This window comes from Octodon degus, unplaced genomic scaffold (genome assembly GCF_000260255.1).
Source record: "Octodon degus isolate 3935 unplaced genomic scaffold, OctDeg1.0 scaffold00014, whole genome shotgun sequence".
Lineage (NCBI taxonomy): Eukaryota > Metazoa > Chordata > Mammalia > Rodentia > Octodontidae > Octodon > Octodon degus.
In genome coordinates, this window is record NW_004524590.1 from 7,102,268 (window position 1) to 7,112,267 (window position 10,000).

Below are 10,000 nucleotides of genomic sequence, written 5' to 3' on the forward strand. Positions count from 1 at the left end.
ATGCTGTCTCTCAAGTAGATTGTTTAAAAAGGAAGGGGGTGGTGAATGAAAGCAGGAGACACTAGACGGGAAAAGGACTGTTTCTGGACTGTCCAGCAACAATGTTGTATATAGTTAGATTTCTTGACATATTTGCAAACATATATAATTCTTTATTCCTATTTTTTAAATATAGTTTAAGTTTCTAATTTTTTTCATAATATTCTGCACGGACTTAAAGTTTAACATATCAATGCTTAATGAAAAATACCTGTTCTGTAATATGTCTAAGATGTTTGATATCCTAACAGATAGTAAGGTTAAGCTCAACAGCCTAGGTTATATGGTAACAACAATAAGCTTCTCTTCTGAAGGGTTAACAACCTAGTTTTGCAGACAAAAATAGAGACAAAGGAGGGCCAGAAGGAAAGCCAATATTTTGGCCCGAGCCTCCCAAGGTCAATTAAGTCTCCGGACATATGAGAACTTGTACTGTAACATCAAGTAACTCAGTTGTATCACAAATTTTCTGATCAAGGAGATTATGGAGACAAAGAGGAAATTGATTGATGATGTAGAGTGTGTCTAAGCAGAGTCACATGGAGAGAAAACATTCTCTCAGCTTTCACAGGGAGCAAATTGGCCAAGTAATTGCTGTGACTCATCCACATGGCTGACACTGACAAAGGATCTACAATATGAGGTACACGGTCTCAGGATAAATCCTGAGAGGATTTGACCAACCTTATCAGATCCAAAAGCTACAATTCTTGTGGTATAGGTCTTGCTTTATCTTGGTGTTAACCATCCTGCACAAATGTCTAAAAATGAAGTATAAGAAGTAAAGCCATGCTGTTATGTTGAGCTGTAGGGGACTCAGGTCAACAACTTCTGACATGGCCAGTCAAGCAGAAGACCCGATACTATTGTGGAATACTGGACTATTTTGGAGTATTTTGCTCAGTTCACACTCCTATGATATTTAAATGATGGAACTAAATAAAAAAGAGGGATATAGATGAATTACCATTTTGTATCTGTGTATTCAAAATGGGGAGGATAGATATATAGCTACATTCTCTTAATTCAAGGAATAGAGGGATTTGATCTAATAGTGTTTGCAAATAGGATATCATGTCTGCATCTTGAACAACAAATAACCACTAGGAAGGCAGTATGCAATGTGTTAATTATTGGAACTGTCCTACCAATTTGATTTGAAACTGTATCATTGTATTTATTTCTCAATAAAATTGTGGGAAAAAAGATATTAGCCCTTCTCTTCTTGCCATTCATGAAAGGTATCTCAAGTTTTCATAGAAGATCAAGGTATTTATGGGGCCAAAGAGGAAAGTGATTGATGATGTAGAGTGTGCCTAAGGAGAGTCACATGGAGAGAAAACATTCTCTCATGGTTTCACAGAAAGCAAATTGGGGCTGGGGAGATAGTTTGGTAGAATAAGTGCTTGGTTGGCAATCACAAGGGCCTGAGTTCAATCTCTGTTTCCACCAAAAAAAAAAAAAAAAAATCCTTGTATCAAATACCTTAGGACAATTTTTTTTCTGGAACCAGGGATTGATCTCAGGCCCTTGTGCCTGCAAGGCAAGTGCTTATTCTGATGAGCTATCTCCCCAGCCCCTTCGGACAACTTGAAAAAGGAGAAAATAACTAATACTTGTTGGTACATCCTTTTTGAGCTTAATAACCATTGTTAAAAGGTATGAGTGACAAAATGTGCTAGATAGAGTATATAAAGAAAAGATTAGTCCTGGAAATATATTTTGATTTAGAATGGAAATTGAGTTATAGTTTAAATGAGGCAAGAAAGCAGAAATACAAGGGAAATACCCACGTTCAATTGCTGCAATGTGACATTGTGGAATGGAAGCTTCGAACTTAGGAACTTGCACTTGCCAGGCAAACACTTATGCTTCTGAGCTACCTGCCAGGCAGCTTGAAATTTTAATGTGAACCATGGACAATGAATAAAAATCTCCTCTGCATTGGTTCATGAAATATCTGGAAAAAACAGCAGTAAGAGATGTTCTGTACTGTTTTGTTTTGTTGTTCTAGATAATGAATGCCCTTAAAAATCTTAGGACACAAAACTATCATTTGAAGACAATAAAGAATATGATTCCTTTATGTTTAAGAGCCTGGAATGGGAACGTGGGAGTGTGAACTAAAGACATTATATATAGAATTTAAATGTCCTTTTTACCATGTGTCTTTTAAAGCTAAGTATTCTGTATTCTTAAATTCTTCAACATATTGAAACTATTATTCTCATAACAATACACTTTCAACAGAGAATCCAAACAATGAAACAAATTTGATCTTAATCTCCCAAATTTCAAATTAGAAAATAGAAGACTGAAAATTACAAAACCCTTGATTAGCAATTAGCTACATTAGAAATACACAACTGTTCAGCTATGTAGAAACAAATGATGCTTAGGGTGTAAAAGATTCAATTTGAAGAATGAATATTAATATTATCAGTTCAGCGATTAAAAATATGACTAGAAGCACTTCATCCTAAAATTATAATGAAAACAAATGATTCATATGCTGGAAAGTTGCCTGAAGTTACTAATAAAAATTCTGAATTACTAGAATAGAGAATAGTATTTCACGGGCCTCAATCAATTAATACATAAGCACATATCCATGGATGTTACACAATAGGATTTGACTTCTTAGATGGTTACTGTTTCTTCCTTAGGTTTTCTTTTACATGTTTCTTTTACATGATATCTAGAAAACAATGTCATTTTGTTACCAACAAAAATTATTTCTCTAGTTTAACTAGTATTTAATTCAGAGAATTAAATAAAGTTCTCAAAATAAATTTCTCACTCAAGCTATGTACTGAAAAAAACAATATATATAGATGAATATACAACTGTGTGCTGTGTAAATCTTTGATAAAATTTTTTAATACAATTAGTAATCAATTTCCACATATGAACATGCAACTTTATATGATGTGTTATTCAATCATAAAACGTACTACATACAATCTTCATCACTTTTTAGTTATTCTACTCTTTAGCTACCAAGTTGAGAGAACAAGAAAATGTCACATAGTGTTGCCACTGCCTTTATCTTCTGAGCAATTTGGTTACATTTTTTTCAAATTTCTGGATTTCCATAAAAATGAATATGATATCCAACATTAATTGATTCTAGATGGGACATTTTTGCATAATCATGATTCAGAATGGTCTGTCAATACAATTTGCTCTCAATTATCCCACTAACATTATATAAAGTAGGTTCAGGTGCAGATATAACAATTAATCTCTTCAACTATTATAACACTGTCTCTTCCAAAGAAAAATAGCCAAGAGAATAAAAGATGAAATCAATACATGAAGCAAAAAATTGACAGTTTTTGATGATAGTTTATACTGCTTTAATGCCTCAGTGATCTGTACGAATGAAAGTTAATCTACATCAGTAATGTTACATTTTACAAGAAAATTGTTGTACTCACCCTTTGGCATGTGAAAGTAATATAGTCTTAGAGATGATGTTATTGAACCTGAAGCACACACCCAACCTCCTTCCTCTTTGCTAAACATTTCTGAAGCTACTATCTCATGATCAGTGTCTCAAGAAAGTTAAGTTCAATTTATAAATTTTGTCAGATAAGTGAGTAAAATGGAAAGAAATGGCTTTCTCTCTGCATTTCCTGTCGGAGAGGTGGGCTCCATTTGGTGGAGCTGCTTTCTTATTTTGAAATAATTGTAGATTCAAATGTAATTGTACAAAAATAATGCATTAGGCAGCCTGTATGTCCCTTTAGTGTGAGCATAAACCTGCCCTTACCTGAAATGAACCCCACAGAGCACTGTTGTGTGGTAGGACAGGCCTATCTCCTGCAACAGTCGTCCACCTGGAGCCAAACACCTGATGATCACCAGGGAAGTGGGCAAAGTTTATTTGGGCTCATGGTTTCAAAGGGTTCAGTTCATGGCTTCCAGACACAAATAAGTTAGTGAGACAGCCTGGGAGGTGAAACCAGCTCCATTCCTGGCTGCCAGGAAGCACAGCCAGTAAGAGGAGGTAAGAGGCAGATCAGGAGACACACCCTCTAAAGGTATGTCCCCAGGTGGCAAGTCCCTGTAATCCCAGAATGCTAAGAAACTGAGGCAGGCTGATTGCAAGTTCAAAACCAGCTTGGGCAATTTAATGAAACTGTCTTTCATTAAAAAAAAAAAGATAAACAAAAAGGGTTGGTGATGTTGCTCAACTCAAAAGCCCCAGGTTCAATCCTTAGTTAAATAAATAAATAACAAATGTCTGGCCCTGATGAAACAACTGGGTTGTAATTTTCACCAGAGCATTCAACCATAAACTCAACAATGTATTGATGCACCGGTAAGCAACATGCCCTAGTTCTAATGACCTCCTGAAAGTCCTACCTTAGCCAATGAGAACTTGGGAGGTGTTTTAGCTGCAAACAAATAGAAAGTGTTTCTTACATTGTGAAGTCATGAGATTTCTGTCATGTGTTCTAATTATCATTGACTCAAATCTTGCTACACAGCATGTCATTTCATTTTTACATTTTTAAAAATTGATTTTCATTTTTAAATTTATAAAATTGCTATGTGCCTTCAAGCTGAATTAGCTAATAAAAAAGAAAGAAAGAAGAAAGCAAGGAAGGAAGGAAGGAAAGAAAGAAGAGAGAGAGAGAGAGAGAGAGAGAGAGAGAGAGAGAGAAAGAAAGAAAGAATATAAATGCTCAATCCAGGATTATAACCACAGAGCCCATTTTCACTCCAGTTGCTAGAGATAAAGCGAGTGCTCACCTATTGTTTGAAGATACCATCAAACCATTTTCCTCTTGGTAATGTGTATACAAGGTTGTTTTCCTTAGCTCATTATTTTTGGCCCTTCTCTTAAATATATAGTGACAGTTCATTACGATTTTAATTTTCATTTTCCTAATGAATAATGTTGAATGTCTCTCGTGTTGTTATTTACCAACTATACATTCTCTTCAAGATACTATCTGTTCATTTTTCTACCTATTTCATAGATGTTTGTTTATAACACAATCATCATAAACACATATGAAATTTATTGTACTACAGTCTTATGATGATCAAGATATTAGAAAGCAACAGAAAGTATTTATCAGCATTTATTAGCTTACAAGATTGCTATCATGTATTCCAATTATCATTGACCCAAATCTTGTTATACAGCACATAATTACATTTTAAAATTTACAAAATTGCTATACACCATAAAGCTGAATTAACTGATTAAAAAAGAAAGAAAAGAAATAAAATGAGAAGAAAGAAATAGTATGAATACTCAATTCAGGAATGTAACAGTAGAGCCTGTTCCTTCTCCAACTCTGAAGGCATAAGGAGAAGAAGAACTAAAGGCTCTGGCTCAGCAGGAAAGGCTGCTCTCAGGGCAAGCCTGAGAGGGACAACTCTGGCACTGGACAGGCTGGTTCTCCTCACCAGCTGTGAGGTCTCTCCTAGGGCTGTGAAGGGGAGGGAGATTCATGTAAGGGGTCGTGGCTTCCTCCAAGCCCAAGGCTTGAGAAGGTACAGAGAACCTCAGGTCCAGGCTTGAACAGCCATTGCTGGCCCTCAGTTGCAGGAATGAATAGTGACAAAAATCTGCTGAGCAGGACAGCAGTCACATTCCTCCACCAATAATAGTGAAAAGAAAATTCAGAATATATAATATGCATACTTATGACAATAATCCAAAACGTCAATACATGTTCATTAAAGTATATGTGCAATCAAAAGCTTATTACAGTAACAACCACCAGAGTAAATAGATCAGAAAGATGCTATTAGTGATGCAATTGAAATCGCACATTTAAACTTTTTTAAAGGGGCAGGGGCTGGGGGAAGGCTGAGGCAGTGATTGAGACTGGGCATGGTGGCAAGTGCCTGTAACCCCAGATCTTGGGAGGCTGTAGGCAGGTGGATCGCTATGAGTCTGATCTAGGAGTGAGACCCTGAACACCCTGCAGACCCTTCGCTAGAACACTAAATAAATAAATAAATAAATAAGATAAACTTTTTAAAAAGGAATTTCAGAATATTCATCCTTATATTTACAAAAAGCAACGGTACTGAAAAGAGACTAGAAGTATATGCACACAAGAATGGTCACTTGGTTTGTGTCAATGTTCTTCTGCACTTCAGCGAACACATAGTTGATACTTTGTAAGACCATGAAAAATAAAGTGGTTTTTAGACTATAGGGGGAATACGATCTACACTATACACAAATCTCCTCTAAGCTTACTGTATATAGAAACATGAACAAAGAAAAAGACAATGAATCTCTTAGGTATAGATGGAGTAAAATATTCTCACATCCACTGTTAGCAAATTTTTCTGGACACAGTGAGTATAGGGAAAGAAGAGTTTAATTTATTAAAATTAAGAATATATAAGGCCAGGGAGATGGCTCAGTAGAATAAGTGCTTGCCTAGCAAGCACAAGAGCCTGAGTTCAATCCCAGTTCCAAAAAAAAAAAGAATATAGTACCTTTAAAAATCATTCAGATTGTGAAAATCTAATCTACAAATTAGCAGGCAAATTCAACTATTCAAGTATAGAACCTATATTTCATTGTGTGTTGAAATAAATATATCTATGCAAATGTTCCTGTTAATATGCTGCATAGAGAATATTTAAATAATCTGTTAATTGAAAAAGGCTGCAAACCAAATTATCGATGAATAAAAGTCTTAAGGAGCTGTTATACCACAAGAGAAGAAATCAAAATGACAAGTAAAGATACATGATACCCGCCATCACATGAAAGAAGAACGAGATAACCTGTGGCACCTGCCAGAGTGACAAAAAGAAGACAGCACCAGGCAGGGCACACTGAGAAGCCTCATGTGCTTCTTGTGCAAAGCGCATTGACCAAATTTCTTGAAAAACCTCCAGTAGTACCTTCTATGATGCACATACACACATATGTCTCAACGTTAAGCATATTCCAGAAAAAAATGAACTCACACATCCATCAAAAAATTATGTCTAGATAATAACAATACTCATAATATCTCCTAGTTCATTTGCAGATGTTAGAGTCAAAGACTCAATGCTGGGTCATGCACAGAGTTTTATGGAGCTCAGGATTCTGGATGAACATGCTGATGAGGAGCAGGGTGCAGTGTCACAGCATGGTGGAGAAGCAGACAGGGTAAGGGAATATGGGGAAGGGTTGTATGTGGGGAAGAAGGTACAGAGGGAAGAAAGACCAGCCTTATTCCTTTCGAATACTCTAGTCCTACAGGAATAATCCACATGGAGGATGAGTCCTTGCGGCTTCTAATTGACTCCACTGAGATCAAGTCACCATCCTTTAGGCCAGCTTTAAAGATCTGCCATTTCCCAATAATCTTACATCAAAGTCCACGCACCCAGGACAGAAGGCTTTGGGTGCAAAAACCATGCCCAAAGCACTGTAATACCCCAAATTTGAATATAAACAAATATTCCTAAACAACAGCATTAACAACAAAAGCTCTGTGTAATTACATAGCTGTAATATTTTACTCTCACACTTCTTTCAGTATCTTGAGACTATGTCTATGAGCCTATGAGTCTCTTGACTTTTGAGATGCTCTTAAAATTTTTTCTATCTTGTGTCTGCTTAGGCGAGTGAAGAGACTGGGGTGCGATCCTCGTCACCGCATGCTGCTCAGGCCCTGCCACAGGGAGCTCTGAGCAAGTGACTGAATCTGAGCATGGTAGTGCACACCTGTAATCCCAGTGCTGGAGGCTTAAATACAGGAGGATCACTACAAGTCTGACCCACATAGTGAGACCATGCACAAAATACAAAAACAAACAAACAAAATTTTCCATTTTGTTAAGATTTTATTTTTTCTTATTTATTTATTTATTTATTTATTTATTTATTTAGTATAGGGTCTTGCTATGCAGCTTGGACTCATAGTGATCACCATGCCCCACATTTGGTGGCCAGCACAGCAGGCTCAGGGTTCAGGGGCCAGTAGGGCCTAAGGTACCAAGTATCAAGCCTGGGTCCTTGAGCTTGCCAGGCAGGTACTTAGACTGTCACATATCTCCCTAGCATTCTTCAGGTATTTTTATAGTAGTAATCCAAGGTTTCTGTGAGGTCAATTTCAGCATCCATGAGGGGCTAGAAATGGCTGCGCAGAATGCAACCCTGATTTAGATGCCCACAAAGCTGCTTCTTATACCTCAGATTTCACATGGCTGGTCCAGCTCCTGCACATAAGGAAGCCATGAAATAAACAATGAAATAGGTTCATAGGACAGCTACAATAGTCGATACATTAGTTGTTATAATAGTTGACACATTTCAAGTTTGTTGGTTTTTTTGGGGGGGCCAGGTCAGTCTTAGGGGCTAGCTCGGCACATGGTGTCGGGGATCAAACCATAGTCCCCTGTGCCTGCCTAGGCTTGCCTAAGGCTGACCTATCTCTCTGGCCCCCATTTCAAGTTTTGAAACAGGTTAGTAGGTCAGTTTCACAACTAGTGCCTCTTGCTGTGCTCATAGAAATTAATCAGAGTACGAGATACAAGCATGATATCTTGTCCAAGTAGCACTTGCCCGAAGCATTTTTATAAGAAACTAAGTGGAGCTAGCTGTGATGCTATCTTAAAACTATCTTAACTATCTTGTATACACATAGATTGTTGTTCTTTTTGCCTTTTTTCTTTCCCCTTTTCCTCCTAGCAGTCTTTCTTTTTTCTTTTGCAGTTTTCCTCAGCTGACAATATCTGTTGCACATTTTGATCATGTTTTCTTGTTGAGTTTCTCATACTAGTGAGACAGTGTGATGTTCACAGATATGGATCTTATACATTTCACTTAGGAGTGTGGGCTGAGTGCAGACCCAGCCCAGGGTTTGGTTCCCTGGGATGTGGGCTGCCACCTTTGCTTCACCCTGGAAAGCACAGCTACATAACTAGTGGAGACCCAGGCGCTCGGGGGAAAGGCATTGCTTTGCCTGTGGCCCAGCAGGAGAGTAGGACGACTCGTGGGTGCTGCAGCTCAGACAGCACCAGAGGGATGAAATGCTGCCTCAGAGGAGGCTCCAGAGGAGTAGGGAGGAGGGGCAGCTTAAAACTCAATTCTTATTTTTTATGGAACATTGTAAAATAAAATTTCACAACAAAACAATAGAATAATGACAACTAATAATAATGATACCAATAATAATAATATTGATACCAATAACTGCTCTTCACCCTTTCCTTTCAATAGTCTATGTATCATATACTCACAAGTACACTAACAGCAAGATGCTAAGGCCCATGAAAAGCAAGAGTATGCTTTTTATTTATGTTTTATACTCAATATTCCATGAAATTAAAAGATTCTCTAGAACTATATGTAAAAGAGTTAGAATTTGAACCTGTATGTGAACATTAAGAGCTTTTGCTCTAAATAAGCACAGTTTATTTTCTGATTAATGAAACAGAAAGATTCACAGTTTAAAAAACTTTAACAATTAAATAAGGCTTCTCTTAATTTACTAGAAGCAAAATGCATTTGTATTGCTTGAATTGCTGTCTGCCTTGAGCCCCTCCTTTGCACTTTTAAGTGGACCTCTCGTTACCTGCGAGCTGTTATTCCAGAGCCAAAAACAAATTGCATGCCTTGCAAATCTTAATTGCTTCAGATGTTTAGTATACACAATAAGGCTAATAACCCTGGTACACTTCACAGGTTTGCAGAAAAAGAAGGCAAATAAAATACTCATCTATATACCCTTATAATTGTAAAGCTCTTCTAAATAAAGTATAGCTACATGAATGTAAAATAACAATCATAATTATAATTACATTTCCATGCCAGAAATCCAAAATACTGGTTTGGTAAATACCTGCTCTCCTCACGAATACGCTTTCAAAATATACTAGATGTGTTGTTTGCACAGGTGACACGTCAGCAGCCAGCCAGGGAAGCTGAGACATGGCCACTGACTCTGGTGAACATAGTGCTTCAAGAAAGCCAACCAAA